Source organism: Prionailurus viverrinus, chromosome B2 (assembly GCF_022837055.1).
Source record: "Prionailurus viverrinus isolate Anna chromosome B2, UM_Priviv_1.0, whole genome shotgun sequence".
NCBI classification, from domain to species: domain Eukaryota; kingdom Metazoa; phylum Chordata; class Mammalia; order Carnivora; family Felidae; genus Prionailurus; species Prionailurus viverrinus.
The window spans coordinates 107,318,314-107,331,417 of NC_062565.1; the positions used below are offsets into that span (position 1 = coordinate 107,318,314).

The window sequence follows — 13,104 nt, forward strand, 5'->3', positions numbered from 1 at the left end:
TTCTTATTGTAAACAGCCAATTCCACTCTCATAATTGAATAGAGATAGCAGGCATCCACAACCCCAAATACATGCTACTTAGATAAAATCCAGATGCTGTGAAAACTTGCCAAAATATGTCACTTAATGGTCAAACATGCTTCTAAAATAAGCATACCATACTGCAGCTGAAAATAGCTCAAAATTCTTTGGCCTCAGCTTGGACAAATACTGTTAAATTTAGATAATCTAGTGCTACCACACTTAACTGCAACACAGCCTCTGCAATTCTTCAAGTTCGTTATCTCTCCTTCATTTGCCTTTGTTCCTTAGCTCGTTTGTTCATCACTCATAACATGTCATACAACACAGTAAATCTTCCTGTTTCTTGGAATTGGTCTATCTGAAGCAATATCCTACAAGTGCTTTTTGGTAAAACAATCATGATACTTCACCCAAAAGTAAATTCACAAAACTCAGTAAGGAAGATGAAAAAAACCTACTAATTACATAGAATTCAGACAACTTCTATTCACCAAGAGTAGGAAAAACATGGATTATATGATTACTTAAAAAAAAAAAAAACCTGTACATTAAAATAAAATTATTATATACTATATTATTATTACTAAAAGAAATGTGCACTTATTTAAAAATCTATATCTTAAAGCCCATGTAATTATTTAGAGTGTATTACTACAAATTTTCTCTAACAAAATTCAAACCAAAAGATCATATTTAAAAAACATTCTATCTATAACCTCTTCCTAGTGAACAACTATAAACCGAAGTCTGCATCTTGACTTCTGAAATTTAAATTATAGAAGGAACTGCATTTTAATAATCTCATTATTTCTTCAATTTGTCTTTATTACTAATTCTATAATGCTAGCTATCTTTGCCATCCTAATACGCTTTACTAAATAATAATGCAAATATACTGAGTTACTTCAAGGGTAAAAACCCTGAAAAAAATTATAAGAAGAAACCTGATGAGAGGAAAGGAATACACACCTATATATCTTAAAAATACATGTGTCTGAAAATAATGAGAATCCTAAAAATATTACCTATTTCTACCTTGCTAAACAACCAAATTACTATTAAATTAACTTTTCTTTTAGAAGAAGCGACATTTTTCCTCTCAAAGATCAAACTGCTTTATGTGCGATCTTTGTTAGTGTTACCATGTTTTCAGAAAATGCCAACTGGGTGGCTCAGTAGGCCGAGCGTCCAACTTCCGCTCAGGTCATGATCTCACAGTTCCTGAGTTCTAGCCTCACACCAGGCTTGCTGTTGTTGGCCTGCCAATGCAGAGCCATCTTCAGATCCTCTGCCCCTCCCCTGTCTGTGCTCTGTCAAAATTAAATAAACGCTTAAAAATAAATAATTAATAAAAATGCCAGCAAAGGAATGATCCACCATGAAACATGATCTCATTACAGTCATAATTCAAAAGTGAAGGGAGAAATGGTACATCCAAGATTAAGGAGCAAATCATTTTCCTTAAGTAAATCAATTAGAAGACTAAAAAAAAAATAATAAAGCTTAAGTCTTCAAATTTAATCATTAAAACAGAATGTAGCCTTATCCAAACCCTTTATAATTTACTTTTTAAAAATTTAAGATAAAATATATTAACAGCGGAATTTAATAAATTTAATTTAATTGTAATTAATAAACCTGACAGCTTCAGCTTTGGTAACCAAACTGGAAAAAAAAAAAAAAAAAAAAAAAAAAATATATATATATATATATATATATATATATATATATATAAAACTGATAACTTATGAAAGGGATACTGCATGAAATGGAAATGGAAAGAAGTCTATCAAAATGAGATATTTAATATAATGTAGGTCTATCTGGGATCTTAGCCAAGGGTATATTTAACAAATATACACACTATAGAACCAGAATCTACTAAAACAGAGCTGTAACATAAGCACTAACAAATTTCATTTATTTTTAAAAGCAGGTTACCAAAATATGTTTTATTCAAGTTGTTTATCGTGTTTTACCATCAAGAGATAAAAGAAAAATACATAATAGATGTGTTTTAGGACCAAAGCACTGTCTACATTATTTTAAAATGTACAAAAGGATTTTTCTAAAAGGATAAAAACAACTGTTAATGATGGTTATCTTGTGGAGAGAGAGGAAGGAGGCTTTTACTTTGTATCAGTTGGATTATTTGACTTTGCTTACCATCCACATACTTTTTTCTTTTCTAACAGTACAGCTATGGGCCATTCCATGTTTTCTTTTACTAGATGTTAAGAATACTGTTTTTAAATTTTTTTTTTTCAATGTTTATTTATTTTTGGGACAGAGAGAGACAGAGCATGAACGGGGGAAGGGCAGAGAGAGAGGGAGACACAGAATCGGAAACAGGCTCCAGGCTCTGAGCCATCAGCCCAGAGCCCGAGGCGGGGCTCGAACTCCCGGACCGCGAGATCGTGACCTGGCTGAAGTCGGACGCCTAACCGACTGCGCCACCCAGGCGCCCCAAGAATACTGTTTTTAAAAAATATTTCAAAGGTCGACAATGGAAAATATTCTCAGGGCAAAGTTGTTGAGAGGAGTTAGAGTCCTCTCTATGTTAGAGCATAAAACATGAGCAAGTTGATTGCTATTCAACTTAAATATCCCTTCACATTGTTTTCTAAAAATTGTTAGAATCAGAAATATTAGAATTTTTTAAAATCCTGAGTCCAGTTCAACACCTGGCCCACAGCACACAATCAGCCAAATGAATATGAATAACTACAGTCCTTCAAATATATTTTTCAGACATCAAAACAATTTGTAAATATTTCCAACAGCACAAACAGGTATTATAATTAGAGTATCACAACACTAATTATGACAGTGGTTCCTTTCCCAGTTTAATCTGGATCATAAGCCATGCCCTATTCTTTTATAATCTCTGGTACTCAGCACAGAACTTGTGCTAAATACTGAGTGATCTAAAAATTTATAATTACTTGGGGCACCTGGGGTGGCTCAGTCGGTCAAGCGGCTGACTTCAGCTCAGTTCATGATCTCAAGGATTCGTGAGTTCGAGCCCTGCTTCGGGCTCTGTGCTGACAGCTCAGAGCCTGGACTCTTCTTCGGATTCTGTGTCTCCCTCTCTGCCCCTCCCCTGCTCACACTCTGTCTCTGTCTCTCTCTCTCTCTCAAAAATAAACAAACATTAAAAAAAACTAAAAGTTAATAATTACAAAAAGCTATCATCTCTCAAATTATGACTACTTAAAATCTCATTATATTTAATAGCAATAATATACATTATAAAAAGAAATATATACACTTTAAAGATTATAGTTCAAAGATCAGTTCATAAACTTACATGTGAATAAAAATATTTTCCTGCCCTTGATGTCTAGCCTCATTTCTTTCAGACCCAGCAATTCTATGAATAATCCACACAACTAATTTAATTTTATTTTGCATTTTAGAGATAAATTTGAAACACAGTCTTCAGTGGCCATACTGCATTCTATGTTGACGATGTGAAGTCTTAAAAGCACATTTGGTCTCTAACATTTATGACACAGATTTACAATTATACAAATATTTTCAGATATTTATTTTAAAATATTTTTAAGATATTTATTTTTTTCAAGATAGATTTAAAAACATCAATATAGTAATGCTGGAGTCAACAATCAATTCTTCAAATATCCATGGTCCCAACTAAGCAATAAACCTATAAAAATGAATACATTAAAAAGAGAGGCTCATGAACAACTGTGCCAAAATTATCCTCTTGATAACAATATTAGGGCTGGTCCTAAAACCCACCTATCACCTTTGATCAGTTATTCAAAGGCAAATGAAAACAGCAGATGATGAGATACATCCTTTTGCTTTGTTACATAAGCCTTCAATTTGGAGACGGGTTTAAGGAGGAAGTACAGATGTACTGAGTTGTATCAAAACCAATGCACAACTGCACAACTCTCATTAAATTACAGATAAAAAGTTACAATGCCTAGTGGTACCTAGGTGGCTCAGTCAGTTGAGCAGCTGACTCTTGATTTTGGCTGAGGTCATGATCTCATGGTTCATGAGTTCCAGCCCTGAGTCATGAGTTCAAGTCTCATGTGCAGAGCTTGCTTGGAGTTTTTCTCTCTCTCCCTCTCTTTCTGCCCCTCCCCCATTCAATTGCTTGGGCTTTCCCAAAATAAATAAACTTAAAAGATTTTCTCCTTAAAAAAAAGTTACAATGCCTACACAAGGAGTTGAGCTTATTAATCTTTTCCACTGGGACACTTTATAGCTCTTGCTTTATAAGGTAAACATGAATTCCACTTTTCAAAATTCCCTTCACATAACCTTTTCAAGGATGCATCTATGCTGAAAAATCAAGAGCTAATTGCATTTGTATTCCAACAACTTCAAGAGGCCTTAATACACAACTGAAGAACAGAAGCTATTTTTTTTCCTTCCCCTCCCCCATGGGTTTCTGTTAAGTTTCTCAGGATCCACCTAAGAGTGAAAACATATGGGTATCTGTCTTTCTCTGTATGACTTATTTCACTTAGCATAACACTCTTCATCCAGTTCTATCCACGTTGCTACAAAAGGCCATATTTCATTCTTTCTCATTGCCACATAGTATTCCGTTGTGTATATAAACCACAATTTCTTTACCCATTCATCAGTTGATGGACATTTAGGCTCTTTCCATAATTTGCCTATTGTTGAGAGTGCTGCGATAAACATTGGGGTCCAAGTGCCCCTATGCATCAGTACTCCTGTATCCCTTGGGTAAATTCCTAGCAGTGCTATTGCTGGGTCATAGGGTAGGTCTATTTTTAATTTTTTGAGGAACCTCCACACTGTTTTCCAGAATGGCTGCACCAATTTGCATTCCCACCAACAGTGCAAGAGGGTTCCCGTTTCTCCACATCCTCTCCAGCATCTACAGTCTCCTGATTTGTTCATTTTAGCCACTCAGACTGGTGTCAGGTGATATCTGAGTGTGGTTTTGATTTGTATTTCCCTGATGAGGAGTGACACTGAGCATCTTTTCATGTGCCTGTTGGCCATCTGGATGTCTTCTTTAGAGAAGTGTCTATTCATGTTTTCTGCCCATTTCTTCACTGGGTTATTTGTTTTTCGGGTGTGGAGTCTGGTGAATTCTTTATAGATTCTGGATACTAGCCCTTTGTCCGATATGTCATTTGCAAATATCTTTTCCCATTCCATCGGTTGCCTTTTAGTTTTGTTGATTATTTCCTTTGCAGTGCAGAAGCTTTTTATCTTCATGAAGTCCCAATAGTTCACTTTTGCTTTTAATTCCCTTACCTTTGGGGATGTGTCAAGTAAGACATTGCTGCGACTCAGGTCAGAGAGGTTTTTTCCTGCTTTCTCCTCTAGGGTTTTGATGGTTTCCTATCTCACATTCAGGTCCTTTATCCATTTTGTTTATTTTTGTGAATGGTGTTAAGAAAGTGGTCTAGTTTCATTCTTTCTTCTGCATGTTGCTGTCCAGTTCCCCCAGCATCATTTGTTAAAGAGACTGTCTTTTTTCCATTGGATATTCTTTCCTGCTTTGTTAAAGATTAGTTGGCCATACTTTTGTGGGTCCAATTCTACTGGAGTCTCTATTCTATTCTATTGGTTTATGTGTCTGTTTTTGTGCCAATACCATGCTGTCTTGATGATTACAGCTTTGTTTTTTTTTAAACCTTTTTTTTAATGTTTATTTATTTTTGAGAGAGACAGAGACAAAGTGTGAGCAGGGGAGGGACAGAGAGAAAGGGAGACACAGAATCTGAAGCAGGCTCCAAGCTCTGAGCTATCAGCACAGAGCCCAAAGCGGGGCTCAAACCCACAAACCATGAGATCACGACCTGAGCCAGTCAGACACTTAACCGACTGAGCCAGCCAGGCACCGCAATTACAGCTCTGTAGTAGAGGCTAAAGTCTGGGATTGTGATGCCTCCCACTTTGGTCTTCTTCTTCAATATTGCTTTGGCTATTTGGGGTCTTTTGTGGTTCCATACAAATTTTAGGATTGCTTGTTCTAGCTTCGAGAAGAATGCTGGTGATTGGGATTGCACTGAATGTGTAGATTGCTTTGGGCACTATTGACATTTTAACAATATTTATTCTTCCAATCCATGAGCACAGAAAAAAAAAAAAAAAAAAGTTTGAGAGGGAGAGAGCCAAACCCTAAGACACTCTTAAAAACTGAGAATAAACTGAGGGTTGATGGGTGGTGGGAGGAAGGGGAAAGTGGGTGATGGGCATTGAGGAGGGCACCTGTTGGGATGAGCACTTGTATGGAAACCAATTTGACAATAAATTTCATATTAAACATAAATAAATAAAACCTACTCTCAGAACTCATCTTGTAGTTCTGAGAAGAAATGAAAAAAAAAAAAAAAAAACAACAGAAGCTATTATATTTTAGAGATTCTCACCTAAGGCAAAGACTTCTCTTAAATGTTGATATTATCAATGTCTTTCTATGAAAGCTCAGACCTAAATTAGGGTAAGGTTATCTCTCCCATCCTTAGTGCAGGGGCACACTTCAAGAGGCCACTTGATCTAAACTAAAAGTGTTACTCTTTCAGCAGGTAGGGTGGCCATTCACATCATTCTGAATATTTACCAGTTTGCATCTAACCCTCAACCAAAAAGTTCCTGTTCTTAGGTCATTTTCTCAAAGAAGTTCATCTAATTAAAAGGAAATGCTATCAACTAAATACCTAAATTTTGAAAATTATTAAATTGGATTTCACACAAATCAAATTCATTTAAGACCTTGATCATCCTTGAATAGACTAACAGTTAAAACATGTTTACAGAGCCAGGAGACTGAAAAGGACAAAGAAAGATATCAGGTTTACTCATAAAGATGTTCATCACAGTGTTTTTATGGTTTACAATGGCAAAAATTATAAATCACTAAAACCACAAAAGAGACTAATTCAATAAATTAGGTCACTTTTACATGCCAAATATAACAGTCATTAAAATTTATAATATATATTGTAATATATAACATCAAAGATGCCCAAATTAATAAATAAAAATTATTCTTCAATGAATATGTGTTGATTTCTTGTAAGAGTTTTTTAAAATATAAGATGCATAAAGACATCCTTTACCCAGTAAACCTGTTTGACTAAAAGAATGAATTAGAAACCAATATGTAAAATTTACATGTTTACATGTTTAATTATTTTAACAGAACTAATATAAATGGCCTTTAAAAATAAGCACATTTTTGGGGGTGTTTGGATGGCTCAGTCAGTTAAGTGACTCCTGATTTCAGCTCAGGACCATGCATGATCTCATTTTCACTGAATCTCAAAGAAATCAGTTTGTCTGAAACATCAGAGGGTCTCTATTCTCACTTCTCCCTTGTTCCTTCAACTTATCCTTTTAAAAGCTCATTTATAATAATGGTAAAATAATATTCTAAATATCCATTAAATTTAACTTTTAAGGGATAAGCAGTATAAGGAGAATAGAAAAAATAAATCAGCCTCTATTCATGAAGTTCCTGGCAAAGAAAACAAATACACCCACTAAATATATAAAATCCCCTTCCAACGACTGGTTTATTTGATTTACCTGAATTATAAAAGATATTACTTATGCAATTAAAAACTAGAAACTAACAAAACAGCCTCCTCCCTACTGATTTTGAACAATGAAGGCTCTTCAGGGGAACAAGAAAGTAAGGAATGGGCTCCAGAAAGAAGAAATAACATATACAATCAAATCCATTATGGTTAGAATAGATGACAATGACAGATCAGGAAAGACTCTATGTAAGGCTGCAAAGTCTGGGCTTTTCACTTTGAAGGAGATGATACAAAGAAAAGTTCTCAACATGTGACAGTCAATTTTGCACTTGAGAAAGCAACTTGGATAACAGGGTAAAGGTTGAAGAGGAGAGGGTCAAGTCAGATGGTAGAAAGACTAGTTACAAGGCTTCTATAAAAGTTCAGAGGACAGCTGATGAAGAAATGGATAAAAGATTTGTATCTGGTAATCTGCATTTTATTTCTTAGTGAATGGGGAATCTGGTAGAAGACAGAAACAAAAATGAGCCTCAAATTTCCATTCTGGATGACAAAATAAATGATGACGCCACCACAAAAAACTGGGAATGCAAGGGGCCCAAGTGCTGGGGTGCCAACCACAAAGATAATGAGTTTAATGTGTGGAGAAAAAAACCAAACATCATGGAACTGAATTAGAATCTTAACCACAATGGAATAGCACCATGGTTTATAAAGTTCTGAATAAGTAGCTAGAGGCCTGAATGTTGTTTTTGTTGTTGTTACATCTGTACTCTGGCTTAAGTGTGTGTGTTTCCATTTCCTATATTGGCTTTGGTTCCATCAGCTCCCTTTGTAAAAATATGCAGTTCTCTTAGAAAGCCTATTGTTCCTTATTACATGTGCTAATTTCATTCCTAATCTTGAATTTCCTTGTCCTCCAGATGTCATCTTACGCTAGTAGTTAACTTCCAAATGTTAAATATTTCATTTGCATAGTACTTGTGTACTGATAGACAAGTTCTTTGAAGCCACAGACCGTACTATAACATTTCTTTCTACCACTCAGAGCGTGTTTCATAAATTTTCCAAAAATTGTGCAAACCTTAGGTTTATGTGAGCGCTTACTTAAACTAACTGGCCTTTATTGATGTCAAACTCTTCCCCATTGCAAATTGGGAAATTTAACAAGGAAAGAGAGTTCGAGAGTTCAAACATTTAGGAAAAAATAAGATGTTTGGGCCTCCAAGTATCTGGCAGATCAATTCTAAAAATGAAATCTACCTCCCTCAAATGACCATAAGGTTTGCAGTTTACTTCAGAATTGGTCTTTCTTTTGGGGAGCCTAGGTGGCTCAGTTGTTTAAGCGTCTGACTTCGGCTCAGGTAAGGATCTTGCGGTCTGTGGGTTTGAGCCTTGCCTCGCGTTGGGCTCTGTGCTGACAGCTCAGAGCCTGCGGCCTGCTTTGGATTCTTTGTGTCCCTTCCTCCCTCTCTGTCTCTCTCTCTCTCTGCCTCTCTCTCTCTCTCTCTCTGCTCCTCCCTTTCTCTCTTTCAAAAATAAATAAATGTTAAATAAAAATTTAAAAAGAATTGGTCTTTCTTTTTTCCCCACTAAGTGAGCCTATTCTCTTTCTTACTGCCTTAGGCACTTCCCTATCCCTTCAGTCTAGGACTACTATTCTTATTCTCCTTTTTGTTCTTGGATGTTTTTTCAACTAATTCTTCCTTAGGTGGTTTTAAATTTTAAGGCAGTAATTCTCAAACTTTTAACAGAAAAGTGCCCGTAAGAGTTAGGTAAAATATTTCTCCTGGCTTGTCTAGCAGGTCTAACCTAAGAAAGCTCCCTATCTTTGAAATGTATGTCTCGGGGCACCTGGATGGTTCAGTCAGTTAAGCATCCTGATTTTGGCTCAGGTCATGATCTCATGATTTATGAGTTTGAGTCCTGCATTAGGATTGGGATTTTCTCTCTCTTCCTCTCTCTCTGCCTGTCCCCAGCTTGCTCTCTCTCCCTCTCTCTCTCAAATAAATTTTAAAAGAAAAATAGGATGTTGTATGTATCACAAAAACTTACGCAAAGTGTGCAGTTTGCTGTATTATTTTTGTACTGTATTATATTTTGCTTTAATTTCATCACCACTTAAGTTTCCTAAAACTGGTCTACCTTGAAACTTTGCCTCCGACACACCACTCTACAAGTTGCAATGTAAATATTCCATGTAAAAGATTATATATATCATGATTTCCTTTACATAAAGTTAACTAAAATTAAAAAAAAAATACTTTCAAGGAATACATTAAAAATGTCACAAAACCATATAAAAACGAATGCAAATAAATGAACCCAGGATCCAGAATAATCATTTGCTTGGGTGGGGAAAAGGGGAACATGGCAGGACCAGGTGGTTAGATAGGGGTTATTATTAACATCCTGCCTTTTGTTTTAGGCAGTAATCTTAAAGGTGCATATAACTACAATTTTAAAAATTACTATTAGAATAAAAGCTGAGTAACTACATAAAAACAGGCCATACAATATTCAGAGTATAGAAAGTACCACAGATTGCTATGAATCCAATGGGGAGAGAAAATTTTTTTTTTAGTTTTTAAAAGGCTCAATTTGGGAAGCATGAGCTTATCGTGTAACCTTCCTTGGCTCTTAACCTCCAAATATATGTTCAACAATTTTAAATGACAAAAAGGAACATTATTTTCTGTTATTCTACTCTTGTCCCAAGTGCCTCAATCATTCACATGCTTCTCCTCTCCCACAGTGAGCTTTGAAATTTAGAAGGATTTTTTAACTGTCCTTAACATTTCCTTCTTCAGGATTACACATTCACTACCACCTTGCAATCTTCCTGTTTTTTTATTCACTTGTCCAATCATTCAATCAGTATTTAAGAGTTATAATGAGCCAGGCTCTACAGTAGGTAATAGTACCACAGAGAGTAAGTAGTGGTATAAATATGAGTTATTGGATCAGCTCTCAAGGAGACTAAAGTCTAGGCAGATACCACTAACAAACACAATAAAAAAAGACAACAGAGTAACATGCAAAATTGGCACAAGGCAGGGAGGGCTGTGCTGATGTAAACTGAAACAGCCCTTTGCTGAGAATAAAGGTTGGTAAGGAGGAGGGAGGCTTAAAATAGAACAACAGACTGTTGAGAGGGCCACAGCACAGGTTCAGAGCACAGGATACAAAGGAATGTGATAAGAGACAAAGCTAGAAAGACAGAGCCTAAAAAAACAAACTAAGAGGTCTGGATTTTAGCTTGTTTGAAAACTCAGTCCTCCTTTTTCGAAAAAGGGCTGCCCATACAATTACAGAAACACAAAAATTAACTTATGTGCCACTGACTTTTTATGGCAGAGTGCCAAAGCCTACTGATCTGTTCTCAGAATGTTTTTATATCCATCAAATATATAGGATTCCAAATAATTTTATAGACACATCATTCTTAAGGTAGTGAGGCCTAAGTGTGGGCGGTACATAGTTACTCACAGTTCTTCTAGAGAACATGGCAAGGAAGGGGCGGGGAGTAAGTTTATAGCAGAGAATGATGATGGATGCCACACTTCAGCAAGGTGATCAAGGTCAGCAATGGTGATGTCATGTTGATAGTATGTACTCTTTTTTTTTTTTTTCAACGTTTATTTATTTTTGGGACAGAGAGAGACAGAGCATGAATGGGGGAGGGGCAGAGAGAGAGGGAGACACAGAATCGGAAACAGGCTCCGGGCTCTGAGCCATCAGCCCAGAGCCTGACGCGGGGCTCGAACTCACGGACCACGAGATCGTGACCTGGCTGAAGTCGGACGCTTAACCGACTGCGCCACCCAGGCGCCCCGATAGTATGTACTCTTAATATGTGATAAAAATGGTACTTCACCTCTCTGGTCTTCCTCTCAAAAACACATTAACCAGTCTAACTAACCATGAGAGAAATATCAGACATATCCCAATTGGGGATCATTCCACAAAATATCTGACCAGCACTCTTCAAAATGGTCAGGGTCATTCAAAAAAGCAAAGTCTCAGAAATTGTCAAAACCAAGGAGACCAAAGGAGCCATGACTAGTAAATGTAATCTAGTACCCTGGATACGGTCCTGGAAAAGAAAAAGGACACTAGAGAAAACAGAGGAAATCTCAATAAAGTATGGGCTTTAGTTAAAATACTGTTGCAATTGTTATGACAAAGCTCCTTCTAAACAACTTTTTATTTGAGCAATCAAGCTAAAACTAAATGGCAACACTTCCTAGAGCTCCATTTGGACTAATAACAAGCAGCAACAGCAGGTAACCAAAGGGAAAAGGGTAAACCCAGAAGCTCCACAACTATGTACAAATCTACAAAGTAAGTTTTTGTCTCCATTTTCCAACTATGACACATACAGTCAGCATCTCTTCTAAGGTGGGTGTGTGCACATGCCTGTGTATGGGTTTTAAGCAAACATGTCAACATGTGAGATATCTAGGGCATATTTTCTTCAATCAATGGCAATTTCTTAGTTTACCTCAGTATTACTAATTGTATTTTCTTAGAACTAGAAGTGCTTATAATATAACGATCTATCCCCTAAGCTTCATTTTCAAGTGAATGCATAACTAACTGGCAAACAAGCTTAAAGCAGACTTTCTAAAAATAATAACAGTTTTCAATAATTCACCTATCACCATCTTAAAATTTCTTACTTGATGTATGCTACTCTGTGAAATCTATATTCACGCTGTGACTCTGTCCCCCCAACATGCCCATCTATCAGGGAATTGTTAACTAAATGGATCCGGATCAGTCTGTGCTTAGCAGAGGTGTGATCTTTGACAAACCACTGTGTCCCACTTTAGGCTTGTATTTCAAACCTAGGTTTTGTATTTCAGTTATCACTGGAAATTGATAGTATTAATAAGAGATCCTTGATATGTAAGGACTGAAAGAAAAAAATGCTCATAGCATTTTGAGCAAAATGTCAAACACTATTCATGCAATTTTTTTAATTTTGGGTTTTAAGTTATAAATTTTCCCTTAGCAATGTTCACAGAGGGTCTTTTGAAGTATTATTTTTCTATTAGTTTTAGTTGATTCCTTAAATAACAAGAGATTTGCTCTAGAGAAGGATTTTATCTTTCTTTGGAAGAAGCCAAAACCATCTCCATTTAAGGACACATACGCAGCTGCTGCAACACATTTTAGTTACCCATAAGAAAGTGAAGCAGGCCGAGTTCACTCTGCTATGAATATATATATATATATATATATATATATATATATATATATATAAAATTAACAGATAACTCCTCCAGAATTACAGAAAAGATTTAAAAATTAGAATTTGCAGGTATGGTGATTTAAGTAAATCAAATATACAGTATAAACAAAAAAGCAGAGTAAATAGGAAAATAATGCATAGCTTTTCAAACGAATTATTTCCCAGCTCTATTCTTAAACTGTTCTAGAAACTTCATATATCATTCCATTTACTAAAATTTCTTTTGTATAGTAATTTTCATGGGAACAACTGATGCATTAAATGAGTCAATCCTTTCAGAAAAATTACACAACTTAAATGTCTAACAAAATGCAC

At 35.8% G+C, this 13,104-nt stretch overlaps 1 protein-coding gene across 2 annotated transcripts in view; it reads right to left on the reverse strand.

Annotated features, from left to right (window-relative positions):
- The window catches only part of CEP85L (centrosomal protein 85 like), a 168,073-nt gene that overhangs the window by 85,559 nt on the left and 69,410 nt on the right, over positions 1 to 13,104 (reverse strand). The window lies entirely within an intron of this gene.